This window comes from Myxine glutinosa, chromosome 3 (genome assembly GCF_964187855.1).
Source record: "Myxine glutinosa chromosome 3, kmMyxGlut1.1, whole genome shotgun sequence".
Taxonomy (NCBI): domain Eukaryota; kingdom Metazoa; phylum Chordata; class Myxini; order Myxiniformes; family Myxinidae; genus Myxine; species Myxine glutinosa.
Window position 1 is genome coordinate 101,567,815 of NC_136263.1, and position 13,318 is coordinate 101,581,132.

At 47.8% G+C, this 13,318-nt stretch overlaps 1 protein-coding gene across 1 annotated transcript in view; it reads right to left on the minus strand.

The window, feature by feature from the left end:
- INPP5A (inositol polyphosphate-5-phosphatase A) overlaps positions 1-13,318 on the minus strand; it is a gene marked incomplete in the record, with an annotated part of 188,074 nt that overhangs the window by 15,590 nt on the left and 159,166 nt on the right.

Consider the following 13,318-nt stretch of genomic DNA (forward strand, 5'->3'; position numbering starts at 1 on the left):
TTTGTTTTGATATGTGTTCATCATCACATTTGATTTGATTTGATTTGATGATTTTGATTTGATGATTATTTTTGGTGAATTTGGTGAATATGGTGATATATATATTTATTTTTTTTACTCCAGTTTCCATTTCCTTTTTCACTTCACCACCAGTAAAACGCCTGGAGCTTTCGGCCTTACATGCCTCACAGTCAATTATTGTACTGCGCTTGCCGATTCCATCTTACCCGAATGAAGATTCGCAATTCAAATTTGTTGTCCCAGATTATCATTTTGCTCTTTTCGTAGTATACCATGGATATCCTCTCAATGGGTGTCTTCACAACCTGTCTGGATAACTCATCCTCAGTCAAATGTGTGCACTTTCCCCACCAATCTCGAAGCAGGTCCAACCAAGCTTGGCTGTGCTTTTCCTCATCATAAATTAAATACATTTTTTCACACTTCGGCATTCAAGCAGTTTAACTTCATCCAGCTCTGCTTTGACATTTCTGGTAAGTCTGTGCAACTTTAAATGCTCATCTATTCACCGGTATTTCCATTTGACTTATTTCATCCTTGCTTCACGTCGATTCATCTTATTCATTTGAAATTCTTTCCACTGGCTTCCATCATCCTAGAACTCCACACTCACAAAGACACTTCATGCATCTCTGCTCTGACCACCGTGAGGTATGACTGGCTTGGTCCTTTATCCAAAACAGCATTCCAACATCACCCATCTTTGTTTCAATCAATAGAGATACTTCAATTACCCTCCAACCTCTCCTGCTTACTGCTTTTCATTTTAGGTTAGTTCTGTTATTGTTGCAGTCCTCACCTCCAGTACTCTCAATTTTAGTGTGGTGGGTACTCTGCTTGCTATGATAAGACATTTTAAGCTGTGATATTAAGCTATGATAAGACATCTCCCACTCATTACACATCTCCCTCTCACTCCTCTGCCCTGCTTTCTTCTTCTATCTCCCAGAATGTGGGGGGAGGGGAGGGTGGAAAGGGCAGCGGGCAAGAGTTCGCACACGTCCATCAAATCGTTTTCTCCATTTATTCACTGTTTCCCCATCCCAACCTTATCCACTGATTTCCTCATCTCATTCTCATGTTGTATCCAGCTCATAATCCATTCACTACCTTCCCCCGCCCCCCACCCCCCCCCCCCCACCCTCCTTTCCCCAATTCTCGTGTGTTACTTGCCCTGCCTCATCCTCCGATTGACCTGCAATACTATTTCTTTCTCCACCAGCTATCTCTGTTTGGTTCGTGAATATTACAAGGCTTTCCCAGACCGTGTGTGTTAACAGAAATATTTATTTTGAATATAATTTAAATCACCAATTTTTATCTCAAACTGGTTCAACATATTGCCATTTGTACAGGTCTTGCTCACGTACAGGAGGCAGCATTTCTTTTTGTATACAAAATCTCGAGTGATGCAGGAAAGGCCAAAGAGAATATACTGTGGGGGAGAGGTACGGGGGGGGGGGGGGGAGGCCAAGAGTGTCGAGTGAAATGCACAGTAACCTGCAAGTAAGAGGGTTGGTGTTTGGGGGTTAATGAGGGTAGAAATGATTGCGGGTAGGGATGTAGGATAACATGATAACGGTTTACCACTAGCTTGAAGCCTTAGTATGAAGCGTACAAATTGAACAGCTTTAGGTAGGCAGTTGCCAAGATGTGAAAAAAAGAGTAAAAAAGAATGAAGGTGGGCACTAATCTTGCATTTGGGGAGTTAAACAAGGAGTGGTTTCTGGAAGAATATGTGCATTCTGGAGGATCAGGAGGGGTTCAGAGGAGAGAGAGAGAGAGAGATAGAGAGATAGAGAGATAGAGAGATAGAGAGATAGAGAGAGACCAAGAGACCACTAACCTGTCTGTGACGTAATGGCAACAGTTCTTGTGCTTCTGCCTTTTGTTAGTGTTTTAGATTCCACATAATCCAGGACAAATAGATGTGATACTGGGTTGCCAGCCCATCGGGGAGAGTATCACTCACTGAGCTATGGACAAAAGCTTGGAGGCTGAGAAGCACTGATTTTCAAAGAATGACTTGTAACGATGGAGGATGACCAACTTGCAGCTGGCTTGGAGGCCAGCTTTGATGAGTGGTCAGCCCAGAAGAGGTCAATGCCCGTTTCTGATACAACACCTTGTGGTCATTGGTCCAGATTTTACTCTCCTTCGTTAGTCTCTCTTCAATGCGTACGTCATGTACAGTCACGTGAAAAAGTAAGTACACCCCATGTAAAGTTTTCACTTTTTCAACATATTTCAACATACAGCTATTTGATCTTCATTTCAACAATATTGATAGACTAGCAGAAGTACCCGGCATTGCCGGGTGGGGGAGGGGAGAGGAGGGGGGGTAGGGGGAGGGGGGAAGGGGAGGGGAGGAGGGGAGGGGGAGGGGGAGGGGAGGAGGGGAGAAGAGGTGGGGGGGGGGAGTACCCGCATTCCGTGTATAAACGTGAGGGAGAAGAGGGGGGAGGGGGAGGGGGAGGGGAGGAGAGGAGGGAGGGGGAGGGGGAGGGGAGAAGAGGGGGGGGGAGTACCTGGCATTCCGTGTATAAACGTGAGGAAGAAGAGGGGGGAGGGGGAGGGGGAGGGAGGAGAGGGGGGAGGGGAGGGGGGAGGGGGGAGGGGGAGGGGGGAGGGGAGGAGAGGAGAGGGGGGAGGGGGAGGGGGGAGGGGAGGAGAGGAGAGGGGGGAGGGGGAGGGGGGAGGGGGAGGGGGTGGGTGGAGGGGAGGGCAGGGGGAGGGGAGGGGCAGGGGAGGGGCGGTGGAGGGGAGGGGCAGGGGGAGGGGCGGGGGAGGGAGGAGGGGGAGAGGGGAGTATGGGGGGAGGGGAGGAGGATGGGGGAGGAGAGGAGAGGGGGAAGGGGAGGGGAGAGAGGGGGAGAGGGAGGGAGGAGAGGGGAGGGGAGGGGAGGAGAGGGGGAGGGGGAGGGGAGGAGAGGGGGAGGGGGAGGGGAGGGGGAGGGAGAGGGGAGGGGGAGGGGAGGGGGGGGAGGGGAGGGGGGGGGAGAGAGGGGAGGGGGAGGGGAGGAGAGGGGGGGAGGGGGAGGGGGAGGGGGAGGTGGAGGGGGGTAGGGGGAGGGTGGAGGGGGGTAGGGGGAGGGGGGAGGGGAGAAGAGAAGGGGGGAAGTACCCGGCATTCCGTGTATAAACGTGAGGGAGAAGAGGGGGGGAGGGGGAGGGGGAGATCGCGATCGATCGCAATCGAAAAGATCGAAAAGATCGAAAACGCAATCGCACGGCAAGGAACATCACGTGATCGCTCTGAGCAATCGATTGCAACTCTGCGTCGTGTTGTGGGCGTGGCCAACGTGGCCTCATGCTCCCAGGTGATTGGCTAACTCGAGCTCGAGAGAGCCATCATGCGCTACGTTATGGCAAAATATATGGATCTAAAGATGAAAGGGAAAAAAACCTATGTGGTGTGAATGGCAATGTTCCTCGCTGAAATGTGAAAAAAACGGAATCGCTTTTCGCTCTGAAATACGTGCGAACGCGTAACTGAGTTAATGGCGGCAAGGAACATCACGTGATCGCTCTGAGCGAATCGGCGCGCTGCTTTGCCATTCGGTCATAATATTCCTCGCTGAAATAAAAATATGGTTTAAAATATTATGAAATAAATTTTTTGGTCGACCATGTTCTTCCCAGGCTCAATGGCCATGTTTGTGCCAAATATCAAGTACGTGAGCCTCTCCGTTTAGGAGTCTACCGGTAACATCACACACACACACACACACACACACACACACACACACACACACACACACACACACACACACACACACACACACACACACACACACACACACACACACACACACACACACACACACACACACACACACACACACACACACACACACAGTGTTTTATATATATATATATAGGTGATATAATATAACAAATATCATGAAACATTTACATTTTGTAGTCCATTGTATAATTTAAATAAACATAAATGCAAATTTCGCATGTGGAAAAAGTAAGTACACCACATTTATCACTACTTTACATACCTACAATTAGAATCAGGTGCACCAGCTTAGGTGCAAATGATTAGAACATCGCTAGAGAGGATCTTGGAGGAACCTGTCTTATTTAAACCTCAGACATTTAGTTTGGTTTGCTCTTTGTTGTTGAAGTGTGCGGCGTCACCATGCCTAGATCAAAAGAGCTCTCTGAGGCCTTCAGAAAGAAGGTTATAGACGCCTATGAGTCTGGGAAGGGATTTTAAAAGATCTCCAAACAATTTGAAATCAATCATTCGACTGTCCGGAAGATCATCTACAAGTGGAGAAGATTCAAAACAACTGCCAACTTGTTCAGGCCAGGCCGCCCCAGCAAGTTCAGCCCGAGAGCAGACCGCAAGATGCTGAAAGAAGTCTCTAAGAACCCCAGAATGTCATCACGGGACCGACAGGTAGCTCTTGCCACTGTTGATGTCAAAGTGCATGAGTCTACCATTAGAAAGAGGCTGCACAAATTTGATCTACATGGGAGGTGTGCCAGGAGGAAACCTTTGCTGTCCAGAAAGCACATCAGGGCAACACTAAAGTTGCCAATGAACACGTAGGCAAAGACCAGCACTTCTGGAAGAATGTGCTCTGGACAGATGAGTCAAAGGCAGAGCTATTTGGCCACAGTACCAGAAGACATGTTTGGCAAAAACCAAAGACAGCATTTGACCACAAGAACCTGATACCAACTGTAAAGCATGGTGGTGGAAATATTATGGTTTGGGGCAGCTTTGCTGCATCAGGGCCGGGGCAGCTCACCATCATAGAATCCACTATGAAATCTTCATTGTACCAGAGGGTGCTTGAGGATAATGTGAGGCCGTCTGTTGGAAAGTTGAAGCTCAACCGAAGGTGGACCTTGCAACATGACAATGACCCTAAACATACCAGGACTTCCTCTCTGGTCGTAGTCAACGTGTGGCCCTGAATGGGTTTCTCTCATCTCCTCTTCCTGTTCAGGCTGGAGTTCCCCAAGGTAGTGTTCTGGGCCCTGTGCTTTTTCTGGTCTTCATCAATGATCTCTCTGACTCTCTTGAAAATCCTCCCTATCTCTTTGCTGACGACTCCACTCTCTGTCGCTCCATTCCTCATCCCTCAGATCGGCAGTCTGCAGCCTCCTCACTCTCTGCAGACCTGGACAAAATCACAGACTGGGCAAACAAATGGAACATGTCTTTCAATCCTGATAAATCTCACACTCTTACGATGTCTCTCCGAAAAGACCGACTGGAAAACCCTCCCATCCACTTTCTGAATAATCCTCTCCAAGAAGTTCTGTCACTCAAGCTTTTGGGTCTCACTATTTGCCATGATCTTTCCTGGGAAAACCACATTTCAAATCTGGCCTCCAAAGCCAGTCGCCGACTGGGCATCCTCCGTCGTGCGAAGTCCTTCCTTGGCACACCTGAGCTCCTCACCACATACAAGGCTTTCATCCGCAGCTCTATGGAATACTGCTCTCCCCTCTGGTCTGGTGCTCCTGCCTCACACCTAGCCCGTCTTTACGCTGTTAAAACCAAAGCGTTCAGAATCATTGGAATCTCCCGCGATGAAGCTAACTCCAAGGGCCTTTCACTCACTCACCGCAGGCAGGTTGGTGGTCTTTCCGTCTTCTACCGACTCCTCTCTGGCCTTGCCCCCCCAGCCCTCTCTGGGCTCTGTCCCCCAAATATTCCTACAGGTCGCACAAGATCTGCCTGCAACCCTCTTATGGTTAAACTGCCAAAATCAAGACTTTCTGCTCACCTTCACTCCTTCATTCCTCTTTTCTCCCGCCTCTGGAACAAACTCCCTCACTCTCTTCAATCCCACTGCACCCTCCAGGTCTTTAAAACAGCTGTTCACCACCATCTCTTATCCTCCCCCATCCAAAACCTTGATCTTTTCTACCCCCGCTAATTTCGGTCCCCTTGTGTTTTATACCTCTCCCCCCCGCCCTCCCCCTCCCATGCCTCCTGCCCCCAAGCCCTCTCCCTCCCACACTTCTCCCTGCTCTCAAATGTTGTGGTTGTGCGTTTCCCCTTCTCTCCCCATCTTGTCTTCCGCTCCCTCTTTTTGTGTGTTTTGTTTGTCTGGTTGATTTGTTTGTGAAATAAATGTTAGCTCTTTCACGAGCCTCGATTCAGTATACAAAAAAAAATAAAAAAAAATAAAAAAAATGGCCAAGTCTGGAATGGCCAAGTCAAAGCCTGGATCTAAATCCCATCGAGATGTTGTGGCCCCTGACGCACTCCCACCTTCAACTCAAACTCACCACTGTTCCCGTCCTTCGTCCTTACAGCTGTGCGCGCTCTTTCGTACATTGCCATCACTACTCTGATCAACCATTCCTCCACTCCTAACTTCCTCATTGCCCAAGTCACTACTTCGCGTGGATCCCTATTGAATGCTTTCTCCAGATCAACAAACCCAAGAAACAACTTCTTCCTCTTCTCCATGTACTTCTCCTGCAACTGCCTTACAATAAAAAGCACGTCTGTCGTTCCTCTTCCTGGCATAAATCCAAACTGGATTTCATAGATCTTCCCTTTCTTCCTTATCCTCCTCTCAAACACCCTTTCCAATACCTTCATTCCATGCTCCAATAACTTTATCGCTCGAAACGAGCCACAGTCCAGAGGGTCACCTTTCCCCTTGTATGGAGGGACGAGGGTACCCAGTTCCCAATTCACTGGAATGCGGCCTTCTTTCACCACCAGATTGCAGATCTCTGTCATTCTCTTCACATGCCAACTTCCTGCTGCCTTCAACATATCTCCCACAACTCCCGTCGGCCCTCCCCCTTTTCTACTCTTCATTGCTTTTATCGCTTCCTCAACTTGCTTCTCACTTATCTTCTCTGCCGGTCCTAAGAATTAAGATAACAACTTTAAGGATTAAGATAAGAAAAATGTCAGTTAAGTGTAGATTTACTGAATTATAGTGATTTGCATTTCCGATATTCATTGAATCTTCCACTGTGGTTTAGCAAAAAAAAAAAAAAAAAAAAAATATTTTTTTTGGGGAAAAAATGGTGTCTTGATGTGTCCTGCTCTCTTTGTGCTAAATTAATTGGCCTCTGTCACTGCTTGGTAATTCATACTTCAATTAATGGCATAATGACAAAATGCATAGTGACACAGTCGTTCTTTTGCTGTCATTATGTCATTATGTCATTATGTCATTATGATGAACTCAGATGAACCTGAGTTCATCCCCACCGTACAAAGCAACATCAAGCTCACCCTGTTCAATGCCCGGTCCCTCAACAACAAAAGCCTCATCCTGATCGACTACATTCTGGAAAATAAACTGGACTTTCTCTGTCTCACTGAAACCTGGCAACAACCTCTGGACTCACTCAACCTCACTACACCCAATGGATATTCTTACATCAATAAACCACGCTCGGAGGGCCGAGGTGGTGGAATTGCCGTAATTCACCGACAGGACATCAAGACCAGCCTCATCTCCATCTCATCTGCTCCATCATTTGAACACCTGGCTTTTAAACTCTCTGGTCACACACAGTCAGTCATGGCTGTCGTCTACCGCCCTCCCAAACCACACCCATCATTCCTGTCTGACTTCTCCTACTTTCTGACCCAGCTCTGTTCCCTCTCCCCCTCAATCCTCCTCCTCGGTGATTTCAATATCCACATGGACTCCACTGACTCCACAATAACCACTGACTTCACCGATTTACTCACCTGCTTTAACCTCACTCAACAAGTCAACTTTCCTACCCATAACTGTGGGCACATTCTGGACCTTGTATGCTCTACTGGATTAATTTTGCACTATCTCTCTGGCTCCGACCTCACCCTCTCTGACCACTTAGCCATCACGATGACCATCAACATCCCCACCCCAGCACCAAGGCATTATCGCACTATCAATTTCCGTAAGCTAAACGCTCTTTCACCTACCTCATTGTCATCCACCCTCTCTGAAAAAATGTCCACTTCTCCCTTCGTTGACCTCCACACCCCTTCTGACCTCACTGATTACTACAACCACACTATCTCCTCCTGCCTTGACCAGCTTGTGCCCGTGAAAACCAAAACAGTTTCTTTCACCCATTCTGCTCCCTGGTTTACCCCTGAACTCCGCCTGATGAAAAGTCGTGCTCGCCAACTTGAAAGACTCCGCAATAAAACAGGTCTCACAATTCACTCCCAAGCCTACAAGGACCACCGACAACACTACAAAGATGCCCTCTCCCACGCCCGCTCCGCCTACTACTATCAAATTATCCACTCTGGCTCTGGAAACCCAAAAGCACTCTTCTCTACAATAAACAAACTCCTCAGCCCCCTGGACACCACCACCCAGTCATTCACAGTGGACAACTGCATCTCCTTCCTTTCATTCTTCCAAAGCAAAATTGACAACATCCACAGCAGCTTAACCACCACCGCACCTGCTCCCCCTCAAACCACCTGGCCCCCCTTATCCTGCCAACCCCTGTCTCAGTTCTCCCCAGTCTCCCCTACTGACCTCTCTGAACTCCTCATAGGAATGAAAACTGCCACCTGCACTCTTGACCCCATCCCCTCCAGCTTTGTCAAGGCCTCCCTTCCTGCTCTCTCTCTACTTATCACTGATAAAATTAACTCCTCCCTGTCTACAGGCATCATCCCACCATCCCTCAAAATTGCTGCTGTTACCCCCATTCTGAAAAAACCTGGACTCAACCCTGACACCCGAAACAACTTCAGACCCATCTCCAACCTACCCTTTCTGTCAAAAGTTTTGGAACGCGCTGTAGCCACTCAACTTAAACATCACCTCTCTGCCAATAACCTGTATGAGACATCCCAATCCGGATTCCGCTCCAACCACAGTACTGAAACTGCTCTCCTCAAAATCAGCAACGACCTTCTCCTCTCCTCTGACACTGGCAACCACAACATTCTCATCCTCCTCGACCTCATCGCCACCTTTGACACCATCAATCACACCATCCTCCTCACCCGACTTGAAACCACCTTTAACATTACCAGCACTGCCCTCTCTTGGATCAAATCATACCTCTCCGACAGACGCCAGTTCATCTCCATCAATAACTGCAAATCCCCCACTGCTCCCCTCCCCCAAGGTTCAGTTCTTGGCCCCCTCCTCTTCATCCTGTACCTGTCCCCCCTTGGTCACTTAATCCGCCGTCATGGACTCCAATTCCACTGCTTCGCCGATGACATCCAGCTTTTCATCTCCACCAAGTCCATCTCCACCGCCACCCACTCTATCCTGACAAACTGCATCACTGAAATAAAATCCTGGCTTCAAATCAACTTCCTCAAACTTAACTATGATAAATCTGAAATAATCATCATTGGCCCAAAAACGCTCACCAAATCCACCCATAACTTTGCCCTCAACATCGACGGTTTCCCAGTATCCACCTCCCCTCACATCCGGAATCTTGGCATCATCTTTGACCAAACCCTCTCCTTCGACAAATACACTAAACATATCACAAAGACAGCCTGCTTTCACCTGAAAAACATCGCCCGTCTCCGTCCATCCCTCTCCTCCACGGCTGCAGAAACCCTCATCCACGCCTTCTCACCTCCCATCTGGACTACTGCAACAGCCTCCTCTTTGGTTCACCCTCAATAATCATCAATAAACTCCAATACATTCAGAACTCCGCTGCCAGTCTACTCACCCATTCCCGGACCCATGACCACATCACCCCATCACCCCCTTCCTTTACAAGCTTCACTGGCTCCCCATCCCACAGAGAATCCAGTACAAAATCCTCCTCTTGACCTACAAAGCCCTCCATAACCTGGCCCCATCCTACCTGACTGACCTCCTCTCCAGACACACTCCCACCCGCAACCTCCGCTCTGCTGGTACCAACGAGCTGACCCCCCCCCCCCCCATGCGGATCAAATTCAGATCCTGGGGGGACAGGGCCTTCTCCATCGCTGCTCCCACTCTCTGGAACTCACTACCTCACACCATCAGAGACTCCTCCTCACTCATCACATTCAAAACATCACTCAAGACCCACCTGTTCAACACTGCATTCAACATTTAACCCACAGCATTTAACCCCTGACTATCTCTTCTCCTTCTCCTTCTCCTTCCTTTTGCTTTGATTATTTACCTGTTGATTTTTGTCTTTCTGCACTTGTTTTTTTTGTACTCTGTCAAAGCGTCTTTGGGCTTCTTGAAAAGCGCTATCTATATAATAATAGCGTAAGGACTCGACTTTGTTATCCCTTTTACGCCGCACCCAGTGACCCGATGCCCACGGCACTAATGGATTTACGATCTACGAACCGCGCTCTTTGTTTATCACGTACAGCCATACTCGAAAAATCTGAATTAGCCGACGTTGGGGCCCAAAAGCATCCGATTAACTGCCGATACGACGCCATCTTACGACGCCATCGTATTGGCGTCTGCTGGGCGAAGGCGAAGCGAGCCGTCCGCTGATTGGACAGTCGAGTGGTGTGAACCAAATTGTCTTTTTATTCCCTTGAACATTTTAAATTAGGATATATAAGGAAACATCTTTATCGTCATTTTAATAAAGTTAAATGGAGTGACGTTGCGATACTCGGGGTGCGTTGCATAAATCCTCGTAACTCAGAGAGGTGTAGCAGGTGGCGAGACGTAAGGAAGCTTAAAGATAACGAGCTGAAAACAGACGAACGATATGTCAATCTCTTTCTACACCGAACGGAAATAAAAGTATGAGAGCGGGAAGGCATGGCCTGAGCACTTCGAGCAGAGAGGACTGATTGGACTTAACTTAAAGATAAAAAATTGTAGCTTAACGGAAGAAGAAGATCGCATGAGCGCTCCCCTATGCCATCCATAATGGTACACTCTATCCATACACCACATCCTCCCTTCCGTGGATGTTCCACGGGTTTCGGCTCGTCTATATAATAATAGCGTAAGGACTCGACTTTGTTATCCCTTTTACGCCGCACCCAGTGACCCGATGCCCACGGCACTAATGGATTTACGATCTACGAACCGCGCTCTTTGTTTATCACGTACAGCCATACTCGAAAAATCTGAATTAGCCAACGTTGGGGCGCAAAAGCATCCGATTAACTGCCGATACGACGCCATCTTACGACGCCATCGTATTGGCGTCTGCTGGGCGAAGGCGAAGCAAGCCGTCCGCTGATTGGACAGGCGAAGGCGAAAGCAAGCCGTCCACTAAGTGGACAATCCAGAGCATGCATTTGTGCCGGTGTCGGCGATCGTTGTTCATATACGCACTCTTCATTCTCATCTTTCTTCCCAACTCTTACTCGGAGAAGCAAATCCCCTATGCCATCCATAATGGTACACTCTATCCATGCACCACATCCTCCCTTCCGTGGATGTTCCACGGGTTTCGGCTAGTATAAAATAAATGTATTATTATTATTATTATTATATTGTTGTTCTCCTCTCTGTCTCGTTCTGTGTCGCTCTCTCCAAAAGGAAAAGGCAAGCATGAAAACAAAGTTTAGAAAGGTATCAAGAATTGTGCACGTGAATCACCTGCTGCAGAAATGACCAAGCAATGCATTTAAAGCATTAGACAATATGATGCATTGTTATCGAGTTAAATAACTAATTTTTATATGGAAAGATACACTACATGGCCAAAAGTATGCGGACACCCCTTCTAATTAGTGGTTTTGGCTGTTTCACCCACACCCATTGCTGACGAGTAAATATTAATCAAGCACACAGCCATGCAATCTCCATAGACAAACATTGGCAGGAGAATGGGCTGTACTGAAGAGCTCAGTGACTTTCATCGTGGCAGCTTCTTAGGATGCCACCATTCCAACAAGTCAGTTCGTCACATTTCTGCCCTGCTAGAGCTGCCCCAGTCAACTGTAAGTGCTGTTATTGTGAAGTAGAAACGTCTCGGAGAAACAATATCTCAGCCGTAAAGTGGTAGGCCACACAAGCTCACAGAACGGAACCGCCGAGTGCTGAAGCACATAAAAATCATCTGTCCTCGGTTGCAACACTCACTACCAAGTTCCAAACTGCCTCTGGAAGCAACGTCAGCACAACGACTGTTCGTCGGGATCTTCATGAAATGGGTTTCCTCTGCTGAGCAGCCGCACTCAAGCCTAAGATCACCATGCGCAATGCCAAGCGTCGGCTGGAGTGGTGTAAAGCTCGCCCGGCATTGGACTCTGGAGCAATGGAAACGCTTTCTCTGGAGTGATGAATCACGCTTCACCATCTGGCAGTTCGCCGGATGGATCTGGGTTTGGCGGATGCCAGGAGAACATTACCTGCCCAAATGCATAGTACCAACTGTAAAGTTTGGTGGAGGAGGAATAATGGTCTGGGGCTGTTTTTCATGGTTTGTGCTAGGCCTCTTAGTTCCAGTGAAGGGAAATCCTAACGCTACAGCATACAATGACATTCTAGACGATTGTGTGCTCCCAACTTTGTGGCAACAGGTTGGGGAACGCCCTTTCCTGTTTCAGCATGACAATGCCCCCCCGTGCACAAAGCGAAGTCCATACAGAAATGGTTTGTCGAGATCGGTGTGGAAGAACCTGACTGGCCTGCACAGAGGCCTGACCTCAACCCCATCGAACACCTTTGGGATGAATTGGAATGCCGACTGAGAGCCAGGCCTAATCGCCCAACATCAGTGCCCAACCTCACTAATGCTCTTGTGGCTGAATGGAAGCAAATCCCCACAGAAATGTTCCAACATCTAGTGGAAAGCCTTCCCAGAAGAATGGAGGCTGTTATAACAGCAAAGGGGTGACCAACTCCATATTAATGCCCATGCTTTTGGAATGAGATGTTCGACAAGCACATACGGGTGTGATGTTTGGGTGTCCACATACTTTTGGCCATGTAGTGTAGAACAGCATGAAAAAGAAAGGTGAAATTGAAGTATGAAACTAATAGAAAAACTAGAACAATGTGGCTGTCACCAATATGCCTCTGCATAGTCCCACAACGGGTAGATGCCACCACTCTGCACATGTATGGGTAGTGGATCACGTTTGTGAAGTTTCATGTTGATCGGATAATGTTTGTTTTTCTATCAAAGATGGCTGCCAAACCACGTAATGTCATCATTTTCAAGCTATATGTAACAGTGCTGTTAGATGATATTTGTAAAATTTTGCATCGACAGGGTGAGCGGTTTCAGAGATATAATTATTTAATATTTCCCTTCAATCCAAAATGGCTGCTAAACCATGTGACCTATGATGTCATAAATTTTATATTTCAATACAAATGGGTCATAGATCATGTGCATGCAATTTCAGATTTTTAGGATAAGGAATTCGATTAAAACATTT